Source organism: Ascaphus truei, chromosome 2, assembly GCF_040206685.1.
Source record: "Ascaphus truei isolate aAscTru1 chromosome 2, aAscTru1.hap1, whole genome shotgun sequence".
Taxonomy (NCBI): Eukaryota; Metazoa; Chordata; class Amphibia; order Anura; family Ascaphidae; genus Ascaphus; species Ascaphus truei.
In genome coordinates, this window is record NC_134484.1 from 33482609 (window position 1) to 33505535 (window position 22927).

General features: G+C 45.8%; 1 long non-coding RNA gene across 1 annotated transcript in view; it reads right to left on the reverse strand.

Annotated features, from left to right (window-relative positions):
* Positions 1-20289, reverse strand: part of LOC142488481 (uncharacterized) — a 33590-nt gene extending 13301 nt beyond the window's left edge. Inside the window, exons 1-2 of the long non-coding RNA XR_012799426.1 lie at positions 20226-20289; positions 18610-18714 (exon numbers count right to left, since the gene is read on the reverse strand). This is a non-coding gene — a long non-coding RNA (uncharacterized LOC142488481). The remainder of the gene's footprint in view (positions 1-18609; positions 18715-20225) is intronic.
* Between the last annotated feature and the right edge of the window lie 2638 nt (positions 20290-22927).

The window sequence follows — 22927 nt, forward strand, 5'->3', positions numbered from 1 at the left end:
CTATGTAATTATACACTGTGCTAACAACTAACACCTAACATGTTTCCATATGTTTTATGACGTCACATTAAAATGTACCTTGACTTAAGAATTATGTTTGGGCTCAGTGTGAAATAAGAATGAATGAAAGGTTGTCCAAACCTCACAACTCCTACATGATACTTTACATCACAAACACAATACATGTTCTCTTAAAACACTTCATTTTCAATGACACTAAGTGATCCAATTTAAATAACATGTCAAAAACAATTAATTAACATGACAACATAACATATATAAATGAACATATTATATGTCCTGCACCTCATACACTCAAGTTCCAGGTGTGATGAGCTGCATGACCCGGTGAAGACACTTGTTCAGTCTCAGGTGACACATGTCCTCCAGGAGCAACTATATAGAACAATAACATCAGATGTTAATGGACATGTGTACATAATGAACATTGAATTAGTGTATCTTGAGTATTTATGGCTAACAAACAGCATCACTTCATGAACTGAAAATGTGTGTGGCAAACTGAACATTAATCGTTGTAATAACAATGTACATGCCAGTGTACTTTGGACTTTTTACTTCACTAACATACAACATACAATGTTTATGCAGTAATGTGTTAGCAAAATATTATGAATATTGGACATAGCCTGCATATGTTGTGCAGTAATATCACAATAATAATGTACATCACTATCATGAGATCAACGTTGACAATGCTTATCATTAAGTAGGTAATATTGGAAAATGTATTGTCTTTGTTACTGGATATGTGTGCTACATTAATAGAAGCTGTTGCAGGCCTGAATGTGGCTGCCACTCAACAACACAACACACGCAGTGTGTCGCTCACAGATGCTACGTGTGTGATAATGTGGTGTTGATCTAAGTTGAACAATAGATCTGAGTGAAGGAATGTGTAACGTACGCTTTGATACATAATGGTTCGGTGGGTGAATTTGTACATAGAGTTACCATTTCAAATTACTGTGATTAACTTATGTTTAGCTTGTAAGGTTTTAAGAACTGTAGTCCCTCCCCCAAAAACTAACATCACCCTGACCTTTCAATTAATTCAAGCAGCAGAAAATGGTGTCAACAAAGTTGACCCTAACATGACCCTGTTATTTGGCTGTGTGCACAACCCCACCCCCTGAGTTCACGTGTATGATGTGATGACATATTAATTGCAGCTGCTTGAACACAATGGTAGATGAGCTAAATAGTAGTCTGAAGTGTGCTACCTATGAACATAATTACATAACATGTGCAACATGTGCCTCATTATGCTCTCTGTATATGAGATGAAGCAAAAAAGAACCTTTTTCTGAACAAAAGCAAATGTGTTAGTGCAAGTGATGTTTGTTGGCCGTTGCATGCAATATCTTCGATGCATGATTTGAAGAGGCAGTAATGTCGTGTTTGTAGGTGTTAAATAAATTACATATCAATTACTATTATATATATGTATGTACTGCAACAGTACATATTAATGTTTGATCTTTTGCATGTCTTAGACATGTGTGCAACCCTGTTGTTCCCCATATTCTGCCAGCATAAATTGCTTCCACTGCAGCAAAGGATTGTGGGAGATGACATGCAAATGAGCACGCAGTGCCACGTTGTATATTATTTAGTGATTGTAGTAGGACAACGAAATATAAATAGATATTGATAGATATATATATATATATATAGAGAGAGAGAGACATATATACATATATAGAAGTAGGTATGGTTCTATTGGGAAGAAAGTATAAATAGCAGTGGAAATATATAAAATAACTGTAACCTACGACACGCCTAGTACAGTAACATTTCTCACCTGGTGGAAATTCTGATGAATAAATTCCAATATCTCTGTCACCGGCCAAACCCTCAACGACGATGGGAAGTAATTTTTCCCGAAGCTGCTCCTCCAATGGAGTTAAGATGAGACGTTGTGCTAGCGGGCCACCTCCAGTGCCAGAAGCATGCAAGCGTTGTTGTTATATTTTTTTTTTAATTTTGCCCTAATATCGTCAAATCTCTTGCGACAATTATTCTTGTCCCTGACACGATTCCCACACGCATTCACACCAAGTAGTATTTCTCTCCACTTTTCTGTTTTGGATGCTGAACTTGTCCGCGATTGAAATACATAAAAAATATATGACGTTAATTCTTACTAATACAACGAACCATTTCCTACAATGCTAGGTGTTCCAAGAGATACCAAACATGCTTGTTTAGGTGTAATATGTGTAGCCCATGAGCATTCACTTGTAAACATAGACATGTAATGAAGCTTGCATTAATATTATATGAAGTTTGCACAAATTGAACAACTGAGTGTTCTTGTCGTTGTAAAGCATGATTAAAATATGTGTTTACAACAAAAGTTACATTGCTAGACATTATGGACCCATATTTGCATATTATGACACCTCACATGACCTACGATAACATGTATTTGAATAATGAATGCAAAGGTAGACTTACATACTAAATGGCCAAACAGACTGTCGTCGTGCTCCAGAATCCCAGTGACAAGAGCTGTGTTTTCGTTCTCATTGAAGCGAGGATTACGTGGCTGCTCCACACGTTTCTTCCGAGCACGTTTAGGCTCAGAGCTTGGCTGGTGCTGACTGGACTCTCCTTCTTCCAATGGAAGAGACTCCAAAAGCTGGCCACCAGCAAGCACGCCACCACCAGACACCCCATCAGCAACTGAGCTACCAGCAGCACTCACACTACCATCAACAGCACTCGCACTCCCAGCAACAGAACTCGCACTCCCAGCAACAGCACTCGCACTCCCAGCAACATCACTCCCCTGAACCCTACGTTCACTCCGACGTGTACTCGCACGACTAGCACTACCACTCACACCAGCATCACTCTTCCCACGCTTTGCGGCCATACCTCTAGCACTCACAAAAAACAGAAAAGAAATGTAAAGCCAATCACATGAAACACTTACACATACAAACCAAGACAAAGATGTAAACAAAACAACAAAGGACAAAGCACTCACAATACACAACAACTCTCTCAGTCAATATGCAAATATTAAATCGCCCAGCTCTGTGCGTCTCTCTCTCTCTCACTCCCAACAACACAGAGAATGATTAACAGTACACGTTGCCTTTAAATAGGCCGCACTAGCCAAAACATGCTTGCTTTGCCTGATTCAGCAAGAAGTTTAATTGGCGAACCTAACAGCACCCCGCCATGCATGCCGATACACCTGTGTGTGATCGGCAAATCATCGTGAGAGTGGGCGGAAATGTTTTCGGCTTGATTGGAAAGGGTTTCAGCACTTACTGCATACGGAGAGGGAAAATCGCCACAATCATGCCAAATCGGTAAGCTTGGCCATTGCACATTTTCGGCGCTTACTGCATGAGGCCCAAAGGTTGGTAGGTTAATAGAGTGTAGGTTTCTGTAGTAGCGAGGAGTAGATGGAGATGAAGAAGGGGACTGGAGGATAGAATCCATTCTAGCAAGGAATGGTTATGAGATTTTACAGTAGGTTTGTTCGTGTGAATTGGGAAATTAGTTGGGTTAGATATTGTGACTTGAGTTATATCTTTTATTGTTCTTTTTAGGGTCAAGTAAATTACAGATATGATCCAGAGAGGACCAGAAAAGAATCCCCAAAGAAACAAAAGCACTCATGCCAAATAAAGTAGAGTTAGATAACAATGATCTGACAGGTTCAAATTACCTGCATTACAATGTATATGGGGATTAAGTAACCCTTTGAGTCCCACCAGGTCCGATCAGAAAAATAATAAATTTAAAAACACGAACATAACATTCATACTTTTAAAATCCCTCAAAACGGAGGTGGCTATTGTGATCAACAATTGTATCAGGAATATACCCAAGTTAACGTATGTCCTGTTGACTCACAGACATCTCTGTCGGTATAATCTATTGTTTACCGAACTAGTAATGAGATCCTTGAATAATCCCCTGGGTTGTAAATAAACAACAGGCTGTATATCTTTATATAGTGTGCAGCTGGTAAACTTTATTATCTGTGCTGCATACAAATTTGAATAGCAGTACCACTGTGTCCAGTTCGTATATACAGTCAATGTATTGAGTTAATTGTAATGGATACAACCTGTAGTTACTTGTCACATCTAACTGAACTGTATCGTGGGTCAGTATTTCGATTCAGAAATAGAGTGACTATATACATCTAGGACCTTTATAAGTCCTCTTCTAGCTAAGATGACAATGCATTATGCCCAATGGTATGATCTGTGATCTCGGCGGTTCATTGCCAGTGTATCTCTTATCCAGCACCGCTGTATATATAAGCCTGTCTTCACTAGGGTCTTAGGATCGCGGGGATGTCGCCACCTCAGATGACGTCAACTAGTGACGTTACTTCCCGACGGCCGTTTCACGTAGGGTTACGCTTCATCAGGGGTGATGAAGCGTAACCCTACGTGAAACGGCCGTCGGGAAGTAACGTCACTAGTTGACGTCATCTGAGGTGGCGACTAGCCAGCACCCACATAAAACACACCACAGAGTACTTGTAGGAACCTTCAGCGAGTGCGGTGCACAGAGAAGGAGTTCTGCCTAGCCTGGGGTATGCCACATCATACTAGTGGGTAAAGCACAGAGAGATAGCATGCAGAGAGCATCAGAGAGTGTCAGTGAGTATAGTCAGTGTCTAGGAACGTGTTACACACTAGACACTGAGAATAGCGAGATTATACATTTGGAGGGCTCATCACTACATGTGCTCCGCGGAGCATGAAAGAGTTAAATATGGCGACCGCAGCGCCATCCACAGCCCAGCAGTTAGCAGCCGAGTTAAAATGGCGATTCCCGCCAATCCTGGAGCGCGCATGTGAATCGTGCAAAGAGACTGCTAGAGAAATGTGGAGGGAGATGTGCAGGGGTTTGGCGCCAAACCCAGATCCCCTGGAAAAGGAGCGGAGCGGCGCGAAAGCCGAAAGCCCACCCACCTGTGCTGTGACTGGCCAACATACAAGGCCACGTCACACTGAGAGAAGGAGTGCCCCTCCTCTTGTTTCCAAAAGAGGGAGGGGGCACAAGGAGAGCCAATCAGGAGCGTCCTCCCCAGCGAAGGGAGGGACAGGAAGTGAGAGCGAGGAACTTCACTTCTATCTGGCATCCGAGGACCAAGAAGCTGAAACATTGAACTGTTCCACCCCTGAGCTAATAATGTCTGAACTGAGCACCACAATCTTCCAACTCCCAGGAGGCTTCCTGGTGGTGGAGATCGAGGGCCGAGAGTACCTCCGGTGCCTGTGCATCCACTGCAGGACACCCGGGACGGTAGCAAGCACCAAAGCACGATGCCCTCAATGCGGCACGTTCTACCTGTGGCCTACCGAGCCATGGCCAATGATAAAGACCCCTCGGGGTGCCTCTCCGGGAACACTAATGGAGGTGGCGGAGATGACCGACAAGGCTGCCCTAGTTCCCTGCAACCCTGCTGATATGGGAACCAAGGCCCAGCCAACTACAGAGCCGAGCAGAGATCTGGTGGAGAAGAGCGCGACCGCAGTGGAGGTACCGGAGTGGGCCCATTGCGTACCACTACCCACTGGCGGGGCCGCAAAAGACCCAGGTGACTCCCTAGCGAAGGATCCGACCAAGTCGTCTTCGGAGGAAGAAGATGGTGTCTCATCGGTGGCGATGCGCCTACCGGCAAACCACCCCAGCTGTAACAAAGATGGCAGTCCACTTACCAGAGAGAAGGAGCAGACGAGTCCGGACACCTCCTAACTGCGAGCGCTGGTGCGGCCTGAGGCCCGTAAAAGTCCCACGGCCGTGGTGACTCCCAGTGCGGCGGAGCCGCCATCGGAGGCGGATCCAGAGTGACCCAAGTACATCAGCCTGCAGCGGAGAGGTAAGGAGCCTCCACCACCCCCTTACTCCCGCCAGGCGAAGACGGCCCCTGCAGAGGACGAGAAGGAGAGGCGTGCGGCCTATTTACCCGTCCGCGGACCGGATGATCCACCACCGCCCCTTCCGGTCTTCGACGCACTTCCGGTGCGTGACCATGGAGCGGATGGAGATTCCGCGTGCGGCAACGATGACGACACTTCCGGTTCCGTCTGGCATGGAGGGCCGGCGGCCATCTTTGCGGCCCGAGGAGCCGCCATGGCGGCTGCACTGGCCACCCTTGACCGCCACGGCGTTCGCAGAGGATCAAGGGGCTCAGCGGAGAGAGCAAGCAAGAGACTGCCCACTGGTCGCGGGTTTACCCGCTTGCTGGACATGGAACTGGACATTGCCCCAGCCCCTAGCGCCCTTGCCCCTGCCAATGCCCCTGCCCCATCACGAGTATTACCACCGGGACCTAGCGGGGATAAGTTAACAAAATACCCCAAGTACTCCAAGGACTTGTGGGATTGGGAGCTAAGTGATGAAGGATCTGATGGGGAGATACCGTATGCAAATGTAATTCGTATACCTAACGCTGTACCATTTTCTCCTGTATATAGAGGGAGGGCCCGAGGGTCCCATACTACTGCTGAGGTCGAGACTGTAAGCACCGTGGTTCACAATATGAACCCTACTATGTATTTCAACGCCAAAGGGAGAAGAGATTGCTCGCGCTCTACAGAGGCGGGTACGTCCAGTGTCTCATCACAGGTGGAGTCAGATGTAGATACTGGTAGCCCCTTATCAGAGTACGAGCACCGTGACAAGTGGTGGGCACCCCTGTTCACTGGGTACCATGCAGGTATGGACCGCACCAGGTTCCTGTTAATCAGGAAACATATAGTTGATCATTGGTGGGCGGTAGGTGCCTATACTCCTCAGGAGGTGGCGGATGAATTAGAACACCGGTACCAGGAGATAGAGCAGAAGGTTATTCTTTCAAAGGAGCCTAGTATTCTGTATGACGATATTGCTCCGGTAGAACCAGAGTTTTGTGTACTGCCAAGCAGGGCGGGCCATAAGAAACTGCCCAAATTAAGCAGAGCAGACAGAGCCATAGTGTTTAGGTATAGACAGTCCCACGGGTATGAGTATCCTTATGTGCCTGAACCCATAATGAGAGAAAATGCAGAGAACCGAGACAGTTGGCTTATGGAGGCCGTGCAAAAATACTTAAGGACAAAGTTTGGTAAGGCGGGTTACCACAATGAGGATCGAATCAGTGAGGTGGTCCGGGTCTGGAGTATAGGACAGTGCATAGACATGCACAGTGTAATCTATCGGCCAGAGTCTGGGTCGGTACAGCCCTATTATATAATTGTAACTGACCATAATGGGAGAAAGGTCAGGAAGCCTGACCCAAAGCACTATTACTAATTGGTTCTCCCCGTTGGGAGTACCCAGCTACTGTTGTTGTTACGCCATCTGGTGGATGGCTTGCTAATGTCCTAACATGCAATGTGTTGTTTTCCCAGATGTTCATCTGCAGGATGTTGCTGCTAAATTTAGGTCCAAGTGGGGACCATTGGATTCCACCAAAGTAAGAGTGTAGCCCTGGTAAGTAATGGGGGCTATATATTTCTTCTACTGGTGTAAGTCCTGCTAATAGCAGGCCGCCAGTAGTTATCATGGGTTTTCCCTGCTTCAAGCCCTGCCATGATTGGTAGAGGTAGGCACCTGACTCTGTGTGGGAAGGCATAGACACAGGGGAGGGCCTGCTGACATCATGAGGGGCGGGGCTGACTAAACTTAGTTGCAGTTCCTGTCTGTGTGCAGTCAGTTAGTGTTGGAGTGGCTGACTGGACAGTCAGAGCAGTAAGTTAGCTAGGTTCCTGTGGAGTAGGGTCTAATAGCAATAGGTGGACCAGTGCCCTTCACCCTGCTTAGGGGGTGCGGGAAGAGATAGCCCCACCCTGAGCGCCCTGGGCTGGGGGTGGAGGCAGGGAGCAAAGAGCCCCAGACAGCCCATCCTGAGGGTGCACTTCTGGAGGGAAAGGAGAAGGAGGAAAAGCCTGTACACTGTGTCTAAAATGTTGCTGTGTGCTACTGATCTGCTGTGAGTACAATAAAAACCATTGCTGCTTTTATAAAGAGACCATGTGTGTGAAATTGGAATCTCTTGCCGTGGGACCAGGGCTTTCTCTGGGAAGATTCCAACCTATCCCCTAGGTTTCGCCAGAGAATGGAGGCGCTGCACCACAACCACTAAAGAATGGAGGCATATACCCCAGAAGCCTGGCCCTGTTATCCCCCACACTAACGCGGGAGACTCAGGCCCTCCTGTTCCAAGCAGGTATGCACCACCCAATTACATGTAGCCAGCCCTTAATACACCTTAGAGGCAAGATCTGTGTCGGGGGGGGGGGGGGGGGGAGGGTGGAACATGGGCTACACCAGCAATAAGAATGGGTGGCTCGTTTTGACAACTAGGATATCAAAAGAAAATGGGCTTGGGGGCAAATTAGCAGCGTCAATTTTAAGGATTCTTCAAAATAAATTAACACCCTTCCTCCTTTCTTTGACCTATCTTTCCTAGAAGAGAGTACTCCTGAATAGCAATATTTGCATCAAGGGTTTTTGGACTTAGCCATGTTTCTGTGAGAATTATGGCTTTGGGTTTATGCATCTGGCAGCATGCCCTTAGTTCATCCAGTTTGGGTAACAGGCAACGGATATTTATATGAGTGACAGTTAGTCCATTTTGGTACTTGAAAGTGGTATTCTCAGGAGTATGGTACAGAGTTTAAAAGGGAGGGCCTAGGTTCAGTTCAATAACAGTATAAAAAAAATTGAGTAATTATTTGCAGGCTGTAACTTTGTAATGTTTGCCATTAGAATCAGTTGTGGTTGGTGTACAGATTTCTCACCAACATTAAGTAGATAGTGAAAGGCCTTTGAGTAGTCAAGGGTCTATGATGATATTGGGTGTGGGCCAGGAGGGAGGAGTTTGTAGTGTATAGAGAGAGTAACATTTCCAGGAATCCACAGTAAATAGCAGACTTTAGGTAAGTAGCAGGTTCATTATCACAAAGTTAGATTACTTTGAATAAACTGTGATATGTCCAGTTAGTGTGCACATTTAGCAGACAGCAGATGTGCATCTTTTACCTGCCACTAAAAGCATGCAGCTTAATATATATATATATATATATATATAAATATATATATATATGTAGCCAGGTCCCGCTCTGCGTGTCGGAACTGCCCTCTCCAGGTACTCACCGGGAGGTGCGGGAGCGTGTGCGCGCCTCCGGTGTGCGTGAGGGGTTGTTGGAATGTACAGGAGGACAGCCGGTGGTTGCGCAGGGCGTGCGAATTGGCAGAGACTCCCGGCAGCTCAATGCAGGGTGCGCCATCTTGCGCGAAGTCACGAGTTGCGCATGCACCAGTACAGCCCACGAAGCACTAGCCTACCAGGGAAGGCTCTTGGACGGGACTACAAGTCCCATGAGCCTCGGGAGCGCCCCACATGACGCCAGGAAGCCAATAGGGCTGGAGTATCTCCCTGATCTGACGGATAGATACATTTTCGCACGCTGAGCCCACGCTAGCAGTTGGGACCAGGAAGAGCTAGGGGTAGGAGGGGAGTGCAGGGGTCTGTGACCCACTGAAGTAGGCCAGCAGCCCTCTAGGCCCCAGTCAGGTCCTGAGCCACATTATTGTTTGTTGTGCTACAGGGACAGGCCCTAGGTTAGGGACCTTGCCCCATTAGTAATATTGTCAGTTAGGGACACAGCGGACGCTGCGCTGCCCGCAAAGAGGCTTGGGCTCAAGCCTACGCTACAAAGAGAGCAGGACTATCTCCAGGGTGGGATCGCCCCTGACTGATCCTCGTGCTAGGAAATGCAGGATATCGCAGACGGGATCGCTGAGCGGCGGATCCTTTTCGAAGTTGTCTGCAGGACTGGGTGCAGGAGCACCCGGCAGGTACCTTCATAAGTGCACCAACAATACATCTTCTATATACTATACACACGTGAGCAGCGCTGGCACACATTTGGGTGGGGATCCAGGACACTGGGACGCTGGTGCCGAGCACCCAATCATTGTGGGCACTGTATGGTTGTGGGACATTGGACATGGTGGAGGGTTGCGTCCTGCGTGACCCGTTGGCCAGTGGTACTTCTAGTCAGAACGGGTATACATATAATACGTTATCTGTGATGCTATGGTTATGTTGCATATACAGTAAACTGTTCATATATATACTTCGGTGTATGTACTTATTGTGTATGTGGGTCCTGTATAGGCAACCTTCTACACTCCTAGAATCCTACACAGGTGGAGGCGCTGTAAACCAGATCGTTCCAGAGGGTTCACCCCAGGTTCCAAGCAAGCGGAGGCTCAGGCCTCTTGTGAACCTGCAGGTATACGCACCACACCTGGTAACACATAGGTTCCCCCTCACATGCACTCTATCTGCGATTGGGCTAGGGGTAATACCCGTTACATATATATATATATAAACAAAAAGAAAGCACAAGCATCCATGGTACAAATTATGAATTCATAATAATATTGATTAATCTTTTTTACATTAATAATAAAACATATGCACTCACAAATATAGTATGTAACCTAGAGATCTAGTAAATTAAAACTTAAAATATTAGAATCTAACAGTTCCCAATGATTGGAACAGTAGAGTTTTTGATAAACTGAATAGAGCAGCATCCTGCACAGAAAACATGTCTCATTAAAGCTGCAGTTCAGTCAATATCCTGCATGTGTGTTTTTTTTAATAAATCACTTCTGTATTAAGAAAAAATACTTTTAGCATTTTCTGTTTTAAAAAAAACAACTTTGAAAGACCAATGTTCTTGTATTTTATTTTAACAGGCATGTTTGATACTATAGCAACCATTTGCTAAGGCACAGCCCCTTCATGCCCTGTCACAAACCCTGGCACACCCCTTTGTGAGCCCTGCCCTCCCTCTTGCACATGTCAGTGGAGTGCTCATGAATATTCATAAGTGTAGCCAGGTCATCCCTCGTTGCCCTGCGACCCCCATTACCTCCGTGGCCGGGATCGATGGTGGGTGCTGCTGGAGCCAAGCGGCAGACCCGGCGGCCATTCTGGAGGGTGAGGGCCGAGCAGGGAGCGCTCCGGTGCTTCGGAGGTCCCCGGTGGCTCCCGTGCAGGGCGCCGCCATGTTGCACGAGTTTGTGCATGCGCAGTGAGTGCCGGCGGCCCCGATGAGTTGCGCATGCGCAGTGATAAGTGCACGAACCCTAGCCTACCAGGGAAGGCTCTTGGAAGGGACTACAAGTCCCATGAGCCTCAGCAGCACCCCATGTAATGCCAGGGAGCCAATAGGGCTGGAGGATTGCCCTGCAGGGAGAAAGAGATACATTTCGCGTGCTGAAGATGCGAGGCAGTCAAGACCAGGAAGAGATAGGGGAAGGAGGTGAGTGCAGGGGTCTGTGACCCGCTGCATTAGGCCAGCAGCCCCTTAGGCTCCACACAGGTCCTGAGCCCCCTGATAGCTTTTGGTGCTGTAGGGACAGGCCCTAGGTTAGGGACCCTGCCCCAATAGCTGTTTGCTAGTTAGGGACACAGCGGACGCTGCGCTTCCCGCCAAGAGGCTTGGGCTCAAACCTACGCCATTAAAGAGAACTGGACTATCTTCAGAGTGGGATCGCCCCAGACGGATCACCACGCTGGTGGATCCTGGATGTCGTGCAGGAACTCGTCTGATCCTGTGAGAAGATCCTTTAAAGCCAGGTGCCGCCGCACCAGGCAGGTATCGTTATAAGTGCACCAACAAAGTACTCACACATAGTGGCAGCGCTGACCACGGGACAAGGGGGTTATACTGTGGACACGGTGTGGGGGGGGGTGGTAAACGGTGGTGGGCACGGGGTATACGCTCCTAAGCGGGAGTGACTGACACTTGAGACTTTGGTACAGTTATTGAGTTGATGCATATGGTTAATGTGTTGTGTTATGTTGACGCTGCATATAGTAAATGGTTATACCTAGACTCCAGTGTATGTGATTACTATATGCGGGTCCTGTGTAGGGGACATTCTATACTCCTAGAATCCTGCACAGGTGGAGGAGCTGATCAAGAAACGTTCCAGAGAGCACCCCAGGTTCCCAGCAAGCGGAGGCTCAGGCCTCTTTTGAACCTGCAGGTATACGCACCACACCTGTTAACACATACACAGGCGGCACACTTTATCCGAGTGCGGCTCATTCCGCAAGCCGGGAAATGTCCCGGCTTGCGAGCCGCACTCCCTCAGCGTGCCGCGCATCACCGATGCGCGGTCACGCATCATCGGGTGCCTGTGCCGCCTGTACGCGTGCCCAGGGCTCCCCGAGGGAGCCCTGGTGTCGCGTGGATGTCACGACGTCGGCGGGACGTTCCGGGGAACCCGGCGGACCCGGTAAGGAGAGGGGGAAGCCCCGATCGGCGGGCCTCTCCTCCGAGGCTTCGGCGCGCGCCCGGCACCCTCCGGCGCGCGCCAGGTTACTGCTGCGGCCGAGAACGGGCAAATGCTCGAATAAACTCGGCCGCAGCAGTAGGTTCCCCCTCACATACACTCGATATGCGGTTGGGTGAGGGAATACCCGTTACATAAGCATTTCACTCACACTGAATAAGGGGGTGTTTATCAGATACCAACTCCTAATGACGTCACCAATCTTCACAGATCAATCAAACGAGAACGGATTGACCTGCAGCTTTGATCTTCAGTAGGTAAGTTAGTATTACACACATTTAACTATTGAAATAAAAAAATAAAAACTTAAAAAAATAAAAACGGCAGCCTGAACTGCAGCTTTAAGTTTGATGGCACCATAAGGAATATAGCGATGGCATTGTATCCTTTCGAAGCATATTTTTGAGGCATGGAGAGATGGATCCGCACTTTTCTGTTGCACTATAGTTTTTGTTCAATCCTTCAGAACCCGCTAATTCAAATTCAAGGAGAAGGTAGTGGCTATTAATAGAAAACTGGTACATGACGTTGTTCAGTGCAGGAAATCCAAAATACTTGTTTCTATGTTGTTTGTTTGCCAGAGAGTGCATTGCTGTATTTTAGCAACCACAAAGTTCAGTCTCAGAACAGGGGAGCTGGAATCTGTCTCTACTGTATCAAGGTGCTCACATTTGGCTATCCACGAACCCCTAGAACTCACAGGTTAACTTTCATGGAGGGGAGAAAGGTTTTGTCACTTTTGTGTTGTCATCTCATCCTCAAAATTCAGTCTCACGGCAGGGAGAGCTGGAATCGCTCTCTACCAATGCACTCCCGTGTCACTGCCCATGAACTCCTAGAACCCATAGGTTCAATGTCATGGAGGAGAGAATGGTTTTGCTCTTCACTGGGGCTTTCACGTTTTGTCTGTGTCACTCAATGCGTTTCGCCATGAGAATGACTTCATCATACACAATTAACTATAAAAATGTTTTTAGCCCATTGCTCATAGTTATAATCCACAGTGTACATTTTCTATGTCTTTATTTTAAGATATGATATTTTAAATTTACTAAAACATTTCTCTTCCATCAATAATGCAAATGAATTAAACTGAGACAGTGGAAGTTTCTGTGCAATTGCACCCCAATCTGCACTATCAGAGTACACTAAATAACCCCCAATGTCCTATATAGTCCCTTTAATTCTTAACATCATTTTCATTAATCATTTTGTCATTAAAAAAAGATTGAACTGTGATTTAACTAGCTGATCAGAAAATACTGTTATCCTCTCTGCTATGCTTTGAAGTCCTAATACTTATGATATTACAAATATAGTGCACACAAAGTGATGTATTGGTATTTCTCTTTAATTTACAGTATAAAGAATAATTTGGCACCATTATGAGACCTTTTGGTACAGTAAGTCAATTCATCTTTCAAGTTTTTAAGTAGAGATGGGCAAATGTCTTCCCTGTGCTTCATGAGTTTTTAACTTAATTTCCCGTTTTTCACATTTCCACAAAAGTTCACATTGGTTTTGAATTTAACAATGCACAACATTTTAACCAAATTGATATGCAACTTTGCTAGAATTGAACAAAAAATGGTATTACTGTATAAGGGATGTGTGCCTTTTTTCTGCTTCTGTTTTAGAATTCACAATGCACATTGGCCCGTATGCATCAAGCATCGATAACGAAAAATGGAGATATCTCCACAAATTAGTAACTTTTTGCTAAACTAGCATGCAGTGCACTGGTTCTGCCACATATTGGTAAATTTCGATATGATGAGTATGATTAGTAAAAATATGCATTTGTTCCATTTTCAATAAGGATCGCAATGGTCTTAACTGATTTGTTTTAGTAAATTTTTATCTCCTACTTCAAGCTGTCATTATCCCTATATTTCCTGCAGTATGTATGTACTGCCAAATGAAAAGGAAATTATATACACAATCAGGTAAACGTACATGGAATAGGTGATTCAATAGAAATGTTAAAGCTTCAAAACATATGACATTGTATCTGTTTTAAAAATATAATATATCAGTTATTATTCAATAAAGACATTTGTAATAATGTGTAAAACACCCTTTGATTTCTATAGCAGGTTTTAGCCTACCTCCAAAGCAGTGCAAGCTTTTTGCAACACTTTCCTATTTGGGATCATTTGATGTCAATATTCACAGCCCTTGAGCTGTAAACTGTAACAATAGATAATGTTACCTTAGTAACATCGGGATATATAGTAGTTACACTGACTGAAGCAGCCATTATGTTAGTCACACAATCAGGATTTCTAATATCTATCTACCTACCTATCTATCGATCGATCGATATATCTAAATTAAAAATGTTTTATTAACCATAGTATCTAATGAAAGGGGTTAATGCACTAAATATTTTTAATTAATTAACCTACTTTGCCAACTTCATGTGTATTAGACAATTGTTAGTCAAACATTTATTAATCTTTAAGTTAATTTAACACTTTCCGGTCCAATCTTGAAATATATCCGACACTAATAGTTTGCCACGTGCGGTCCAATGTCAGATCGGAAGGAGGGAGAAGGGGGGAAGATGTGCATTCCCCTTGCACTTCTCCCAGCAGCCGCACTGATGTCCCCCCCCCAGCCCTGCACCGATCACCCCCCCAGCCCTGCACCGATCACCTCCCCCAGCCCTGTGCCGATCACCCCCCATCCTGCGCTGATCCTCCCCCCCAGCCCTGCACTGAACAGCCCATGCCCAGCCCTGCGCCGAACTTTCCCCCCACCATACACCGATCCGCCCCCCCCAGCACTGCACCGATCCGCCCCCCCCAGCCCTGCACCGATCCGCCCCCCCCTAGCCCTGCACCGATCCCCGACAGCAGTCCGGCACCGATCCCCCCAGCCCTGCACTGATCCCAACCCCCCCTATTCCCATACCGATCCCTGCAGGCAGCCCCACGATGCCCCAGCAGCTGACACCGGAGGTAGGGGGGGTAGGGCTCTGAGTGTGGTGTGTGTGTGTGTGGTGTGAGTGTGTGATGTGAGTGTGTGCAGTGAGTGTTTTTAGTGTGCTGTGAGTGTGTGCAGTGTGCTTTGAGTGTGTGCAGTGTGTGCAGTGTGTGCAGTGTGTGCATTGTGTGCAGTGTGTGCAGTGTGCTGTGAGTGTGTGCACTGTGCTGTGAGTGTGTGCATTGTGCTGTGATTTTGTGCAGTGTGTGCAGTGTGCTGTGAGTGTGCGCAGTGTGCTGAGTGTGTGCGGTGAGAGTGTGCAGTGTGTTGTGCAAAAAAAAAAGCTGTATGTGTTTTTTTCCCCGAAAATTAAATTAGACCTACTGGCGCACTTATGAAAATTAATTGGCCCGCAAAGGGTTAACAAGACAAAGATACCCCAGGAGCACAAACCCCAAACCTGCCACAACCACCTACAACAGTACATGACCAATTCTCCATTACTATTTTGCCCAATACCAGCCCCACACACTCAACAATGTTGGGTTAAGCGTGGAAATTCAAAGAAGCAAGTCTGTTTTGTAGTAAGTAAGATTTTATTTATAAACAAATTGTTCAAGAACACAAACAAACAAACAAAAACATTGGTGGTATAACCATGTTTATTTACATCCTCTCTTCGCAGGGATCGGGTCCTGCTGAGCGTGTCGAGTGCTGCATCTTCCGTCTCTGTGGATGAGCAGAGGTGCCAGCAGGAGATCTACGTAGCTGTTAATATAGGAGGTGTTTCTTCGCTTACAGAACATGTTGTTTGTAGCTTTAAGATCGTGATGGTTTAATTTAAAAGGCCACACACCAGGTCATTAATATTTTGTATTTGTGACGATAGCTTAGTCATATTGATTCCCAAATGATTATAAATATAATTTTTTCCTAGTAGGGCATTATTTGCCTTACTGCCTGTGGTCGTTCTATTTGTATTTTAATTGTCTGCCTCGTCATTTTTTGATCCAAAGCAGCTCTTATTTTGCACTGTGCTGTGTGAGCCTGAAAGCTCATATTCACTTGTGCTACATCTTGGTGAAGCAGAGCAAGTTTCCACATCTGTTGCTTTCTGATGCATAACTTGAGCTAGAAAGAGCTGCATGGGCTCCTGTGGAACGCTCATCATGGCTGCACATGGAGCTTCACGTGGTTGTTCAAGAGGAGCTACTATTCTGGAGCTGGGTGGTCTTCTGCTGTCGGCTCTAGTACCAGCTTCACAAATAATGGTGATCCGCGCTTGTGCTGTCACAATTAGTAGATGAATAAAATTGCTTTGAATCTTGCTGCCGTCCGCGTAGGAGAACTCCACAATCTCCTAGAGAGAGTGAGCTCCCAGAAGGGAGCTCACAGAAAAGAAAAAGAAAAGCAGACAGGCGCACGGAGAAGCAATTGGATTTTAATAAAATAGCCAGTGTTCGACAATGCTATACATTTACACGCCCGGGCGAGTGGATTTAACCTCTGGGCGAGCAACTATTGGTCCAAGCAGCACACGTGTTTGTTTTTTTAAATTTTCCCTGCTCGCGCTGCTGTTTTTCCCCCGCTCACGCTGGACAACAAAAAAAAAAAAAGCCGGAGGCGGGTTCATGTTGTAGGGGGAGATTATCCCGCCTCCGGCTCTCTGAGCAGTGCCTTCGCTCATCCCCCGCCTCTCAGCAGTACTTTCCCTCCGCATCAGTGCTTTCACTCCTCCCCCTTCCGGCAGCCAGCCCCTTCCGCGCCTCTGTCTGCCACAGGCCCCTGCAGGGCCATCTGTTGCCCCCCCTCCCATCAGGCCATCCACCCCCCCTCCCATCGGGCCATCTGCCCCCCCTCCCATCGGGCCATCTGCCCCTCCTCCCATTGGGCCATCTGCCCCCCCCCTCCCATTGGGCCATCCGCCCCCCTCCCATCGGGCCATCCGCCCCCCCTCCCATCGGGCCATCCGCCCTCCCCCTCCCATCGGGCCATCCGCCACCCCACCTCAATTGGGCCATCCGCCGCCGGGCCCATCATGTTGGGCCAGAGCGTCCGCAGGTCCCACTACGGGGAGGGCCCAGGCCAGGTAATGGGTGTGCCCTGGGGGGGAAGCGGGACATCGCCGCAGCTCGCGCTCTTTCCGGGTGCAGTGAGGTTCAGGACTAGGGGCGGGACTAATGGTAGGCATGGGGCGGGGCTAGGTGGCGAGTAGAATTTTAAGGGGCTAGGGGCGGGACTAATGTCAGGCTGGTGGCGGGGCTAGGTGGCGAGTAGATTTTTTGGTTGGGCGAGTAGATTTTTGGGTGATTTGTCGAACACTGAAAATAGCCCACAAGAGGGCTAAGCATACAATAAAATGAAATACAGTGACATAAACAATAGTATAACTTACAACTAATCTGGGTGATGAGTTGGATCGGGGAGGTCTGGATGACAGCCGGGGGCAAAGATGACCAAGGTCCGGACCCGAAATGCTCCATCAGGCTGAAGTATCCACCTTACTGCCGGTCTTGCTCACCACCAATGAGTGCTCACGTCGCAGCCCCTCGTGACCTCTACGCATTTTGCACTGCGTGCTTTGTCAGGTTGTGTTCAAGAAAAAAAGGATTGAGTCCAGACAAAACTGAGGATGAGTGAAATGCATTGAACCGACAGATAAGACTTTCCAGGAGCTGAACGTGCACCATCTCTGCGAGGAAATTACCAGATGTAACTTGAAGTAATGCTAGGTGCGAGACCCCAAGAAGTGCAGAGGTGTGGATCTCAGCAGAGGTGGTGGGACCAGGGCATTATCGCAACAGGGTGACAATGCTCCTTTTTATTGTTATGTGAATTTAAAGAATGTACTAAATTGTGAGTACATTTCTTACTCATTTTATAGCTAAAGCTTTTTTAACATTGATCTGCACCATGATCTCCTCTATCTCTTTACCTTGAGGCAATCTTCTCACAGAACCACTTCTAACAAGAAAGAACACCACAGTTTGTAAAGACGCCTTTTTGAATAAAAACATTGTGAGTAGGAAATTCATAGAAGCCAAGATTTGCTCTTTAATAATCATCTGCTCCACAGGTTGTTTACACGATTGTGTTTCTTTTTCTATTTTGGGTGATCCCTTGTTGCTCCCCCTGGATGTTGGAGAACACGTGCTTTAGAGGGAACGTTTTGAAACAAGTTCTCACCAGAGGGTTTGATCATTAATCTGATCACCTTTAATTGTTTGAGTTATTAAAAAAAAAAAATCACAAATGGATTTGGTATATGTAAACAAATAAATGTCCCAATACAATTAAAAATGAACACCTTACTTGTTAGAAGTCCTGCAGCCTGGATAACTCACGGATTGTCCAAAATCCTTCTTGTAAATATGTTCTGGTAACTGTGTTGAAAGAAATTCCTCCTTGGTGCTTGTCCTAAGTGTGGTGTGTTGAATAGTGATGGGAAAAACAACAAAATAAAAATGGTGTAAAACATCTACACAACTACTAAATGCAATGACACCACTTGTGCGTGTATATAATAAAACAGCACCAGAATACACAATAGAACAGGATCTACTGTACAGTATGTATCCAGTGAAATCCTTCCACAAATATTAATGAAATGAAGTGCAAGCTATAAAAACCCTAAATGGATCAAATTAACACATGCAGTACTTGATAAATTCTAGATAATAGGCTTAATGTGAACAATTACTATAATATATTAGCCAAGTACTGATTTATACTTAGCTCCAAAGGGGAAATGGATGAATGTCCATTAATGATTGGCATAGATGCAAGGAAGAGAAAAGAGAACAACTCATGGTATAATAACGTATAACATTTAATAAAATAAAACATACAATGGGAGACTATTGGAATCTCACTCATGGATATTCTGTTTAAAATGTGCATGTAGATCAAATAGATCAGATGTGCTGGTGTCTTTGGCCTCACGGTGGGTCTGCAGGAGCTCCAATTCATCAAGACTTTTTTCCCCGGAGGCTGCCATAGTGAGGGAATGTGGGTGCGTTCCAACTGCGTGTTCCAACTACTGCTGCCCGGACGCGGAAGCAGAGAGCGCCCTGATGTAACCAGCCCCACGAACTTTGCAGCACCCAATGGGAGGTTTTAGATGTAAGTGTACTGTTATCGGTATGTTAATAAATTCCATGTGGTTTACTTCCACTCTCTCTGCACTTTACTGGCACTCGAGGGGAGTATTCAACAAACCCACGCAAGAAAGAGCCACACAGGAGGACAAGAAGAGGCCTCACGATTCAAACAGGAAAAGAAACCTTTGATGATCCTGTACTCACACAAGGCCGTGTGAGTAATTATATTGTCTTTAATATAGATGTTTTCACTAACCCACCCCTGTGTAGATTACACCACAGGAAGTGCATTGACTGTGGTTCAGTTTTACCCCTTGTGCATCACTGAGGTGTTAGGCAAGTCTGGCTACACTGTTATCCAGTCTGCCTTTTGATTTTATGGGATTTTATTCTGCATACATGTATTGATTCACGCTCCCCTTGTTTTCTGTCTCCATAGCTCGGTTGACAGCAGAAAGCCCAGACGGAGCTCTAGTTAGCAGCAGCCATCTTTGGAAACTGCCCCTGGAATTCCCACCCTGACCTATTTTAAGTGGGAGAAGTATTACATTGATTTTGCTATAAGGGAGAAACTTGTAACATACAGTAGTCTCCATTGAGGCTTGAGAAAGGATCATAGTGATTTGAAATGTTGCTGTTTGCTATTACAGTATGCAGTTTTAACTTTTGCTGTAGACCAGCGGTGCGCAAACTGGGGGGGCATACACCCCAGGGTGGGCACAGGATTTTCTAGAAGTGCCGGAGCATTTAAAGAGGCCCCACGCTCTTCCCCACAACATTTAAATTAAATGCTGGGGGAGGCACGAGGCCTCTGTAACTCCCTCTTACCTGCTCTCAGCCAGCTCTTCGCCGACACGTCACCTTGACAATGTGGCCTCAAATGGCAACTCGTTGCCATGGCAATGTGGCGTCACATGATGTTGTGACATCATAGGATGCTACCAATGCCAGAGAGCTGGTTAAGGAGGGGGGCATGAGTAGGGGGGGGGGGTGAGCAGACAGGGGGGCGAAAACAGAAATGTTTGCGCCCTACAGTATTTTTGTTTTTGCTTATCTACCTATTGAGATGGTTACTAGTAGCTATAAGGTAACTAGTACAATCCACCTATTTGAGAAAGTTTTAGTAACAACTTGACGATCAATATTATTATTATAATTATTATTTTCAAGTGGCAAATCTAAATATTCTATTCTTTTGCTATCCCACTTTGCTGTAAGTTTTAATATTAAGATAATTTTGAATTAAATGTTCCAAAAACGTATACAAATATTGTTCACCCTGCACGTCCTACATATACATATATATGTGTCATCTATAAAATGTTTCTGAACTGTAATGCATTCCACAAATGGTTTAAGGAACCATACTGTATGTGATTTAACTCACAGCTACCCATAAATACATGGGTAACAAATTTGGTACCAATTGGGTGCCGCACGTCTGTAAGTAAAAAATATCCAGAAATGTTACATAATTGTGTGTCAAAATGAATCTGACACTTTCAATAATATAAATGTTATATATTTCAGATAAAAAATTGTTTTCTGACAGATATGTGTCAGTAGACTCCAATCCTCTGTCATGCTGGATTGATGTATATAAGGACTGCACATCACATGTGGCCCAACTGTTATTGTTCTTACACTCATAGTCCTCAAATATTTTTAAAATACGAGACCCTGTGTTAGTTCCAAATCTCTGCAAAAAAATATCTACATAATGGGTGAGGTTACAAGTCAAGGAATTGATAGTAGATATATATTTATTAATATACAATATTTATATAGGCTCCAGTACATTAGAATGATGTTCTCCCCAGAGAATTTATCATAAACGGTAGAAAATTGGGACAGGGGAGACCAATAAAATAGAAAAACATATACATTTTTATTCACTATATCACTATCAAGAGCATCATCCATAAGAACCTTCAATTCGCTAATACAACTAGTCATTGGATAAGAGCTCAAAATATAGTATGGCAATTAATCATTAAGTAACCTATATTAAGTAAACCTTCATCCCCCCCTTCTCCTCCTTTGGTCTCTCTATCACTGAATCTCCCCCCACCCACAAACACGGAGGCACCCTCAACCTTATCTTAAAGGCAAGATGCTACATCAAGTCCCCTTCCACACTCCTTGTCCCACCGGCCTCCACTACACCATCCTTTTCATCACCCTCCCTGCTGCTCCTCCCTCCTTACCCCAACCCAATCCAATCCTTCTCAAAATCTTTGTCCCTTACCTCCTTCACCTCATCATTCCTCCCCCTCACATAATTTTCCTCTCTCCCACTGAACCCTCTCCACCCTCAACTCTGCATTATGCTTCACCCTCAACTCAATCGCACCACTCCATCTTGTGTATCCCCCCACAAAGCCACCTCAACCCTTGCTCACCTGACAACTCAAACCACTCTGTCTCTCCCTTCGCACAGCTGAGAGATCACTGAAATCTTTACATTCCCCATCCTGACTTGCCACCTTCCAGTCCCTCGTCCACCAATACACCTCAAATCCCAAATCGCAAAAAACAAATATGTGATAGCACCCTTATCAGCTCACTATCACCTCATCCATGTCAACTGTTCTCAATATGCTATGACCCTCATCATCTCTCTTGCCTAAGCCACCCTCCCCTTCTTTCAGCCACGGACATTGACTCCTAATTCTCACAAAAAATGCACAATATCTGTGTTTCTTTCCCCACTGCTCCCCCTCTCCTTCCCCTTCCATCCACCACCCTACACAGTCCTTCGCCTCTTTCTTTTCAACCTCTGATGATGATCTCCTCTCAATCATCAAACACTGTTATCCCACCACAGCCTCTTCTGACCCCATTCCACACTCCCTCCTCTCCACTCCTCCTTCCTTATCTCTCCTCTTTCTTAAACACCTCCCTATCCAGTGGACAATACATAGACTCCTTCAAAACTAGAGTAGTCATCCCACTCCTCAAAAAAACATCTCTCGACACTGCCCTCCCTCCAACGTTTGCCCTATCTTACTCCTTCCATACTTCTCCAGAACTCCTTGAGCACATAATTCATAACCAACTCTCCACCTTCATTCACACCTATTAACTCATTACAATTGTCCAGTCTGGCTTCTGTCCATCACACTCTACCGAAACTTCCCTCCTCACAATCCACAACTTTCTCCCCCAATCTCGCCACTTTGAACTCTCCTCAATCCTCATCATTCTCGACCTCTCTTCAACTTTGGGCACTGTCAATCACCTCACTCTCATCTCCACACTCACCAACCTTGGCATCACTGAAATCGCCCTCTCATGGCTCTCAATCTTTCTCTCCCACCCAGGGTTCTGTTTGATCTGAAACATCCCAAGCCGAACCTAATCAGCAGCTTTTAGCAAGAAACAACAGTGTATAATCAACATTTTCAATATTTTGAATTTTGAAAAATCATAAATCGTTCTTTATACATCACTGACACACAATAAGTTAAATACAATTTCTCATCCGTCATTTTCTTATCAGTGCCACCTAGATGTCAAAGTAAATCTAC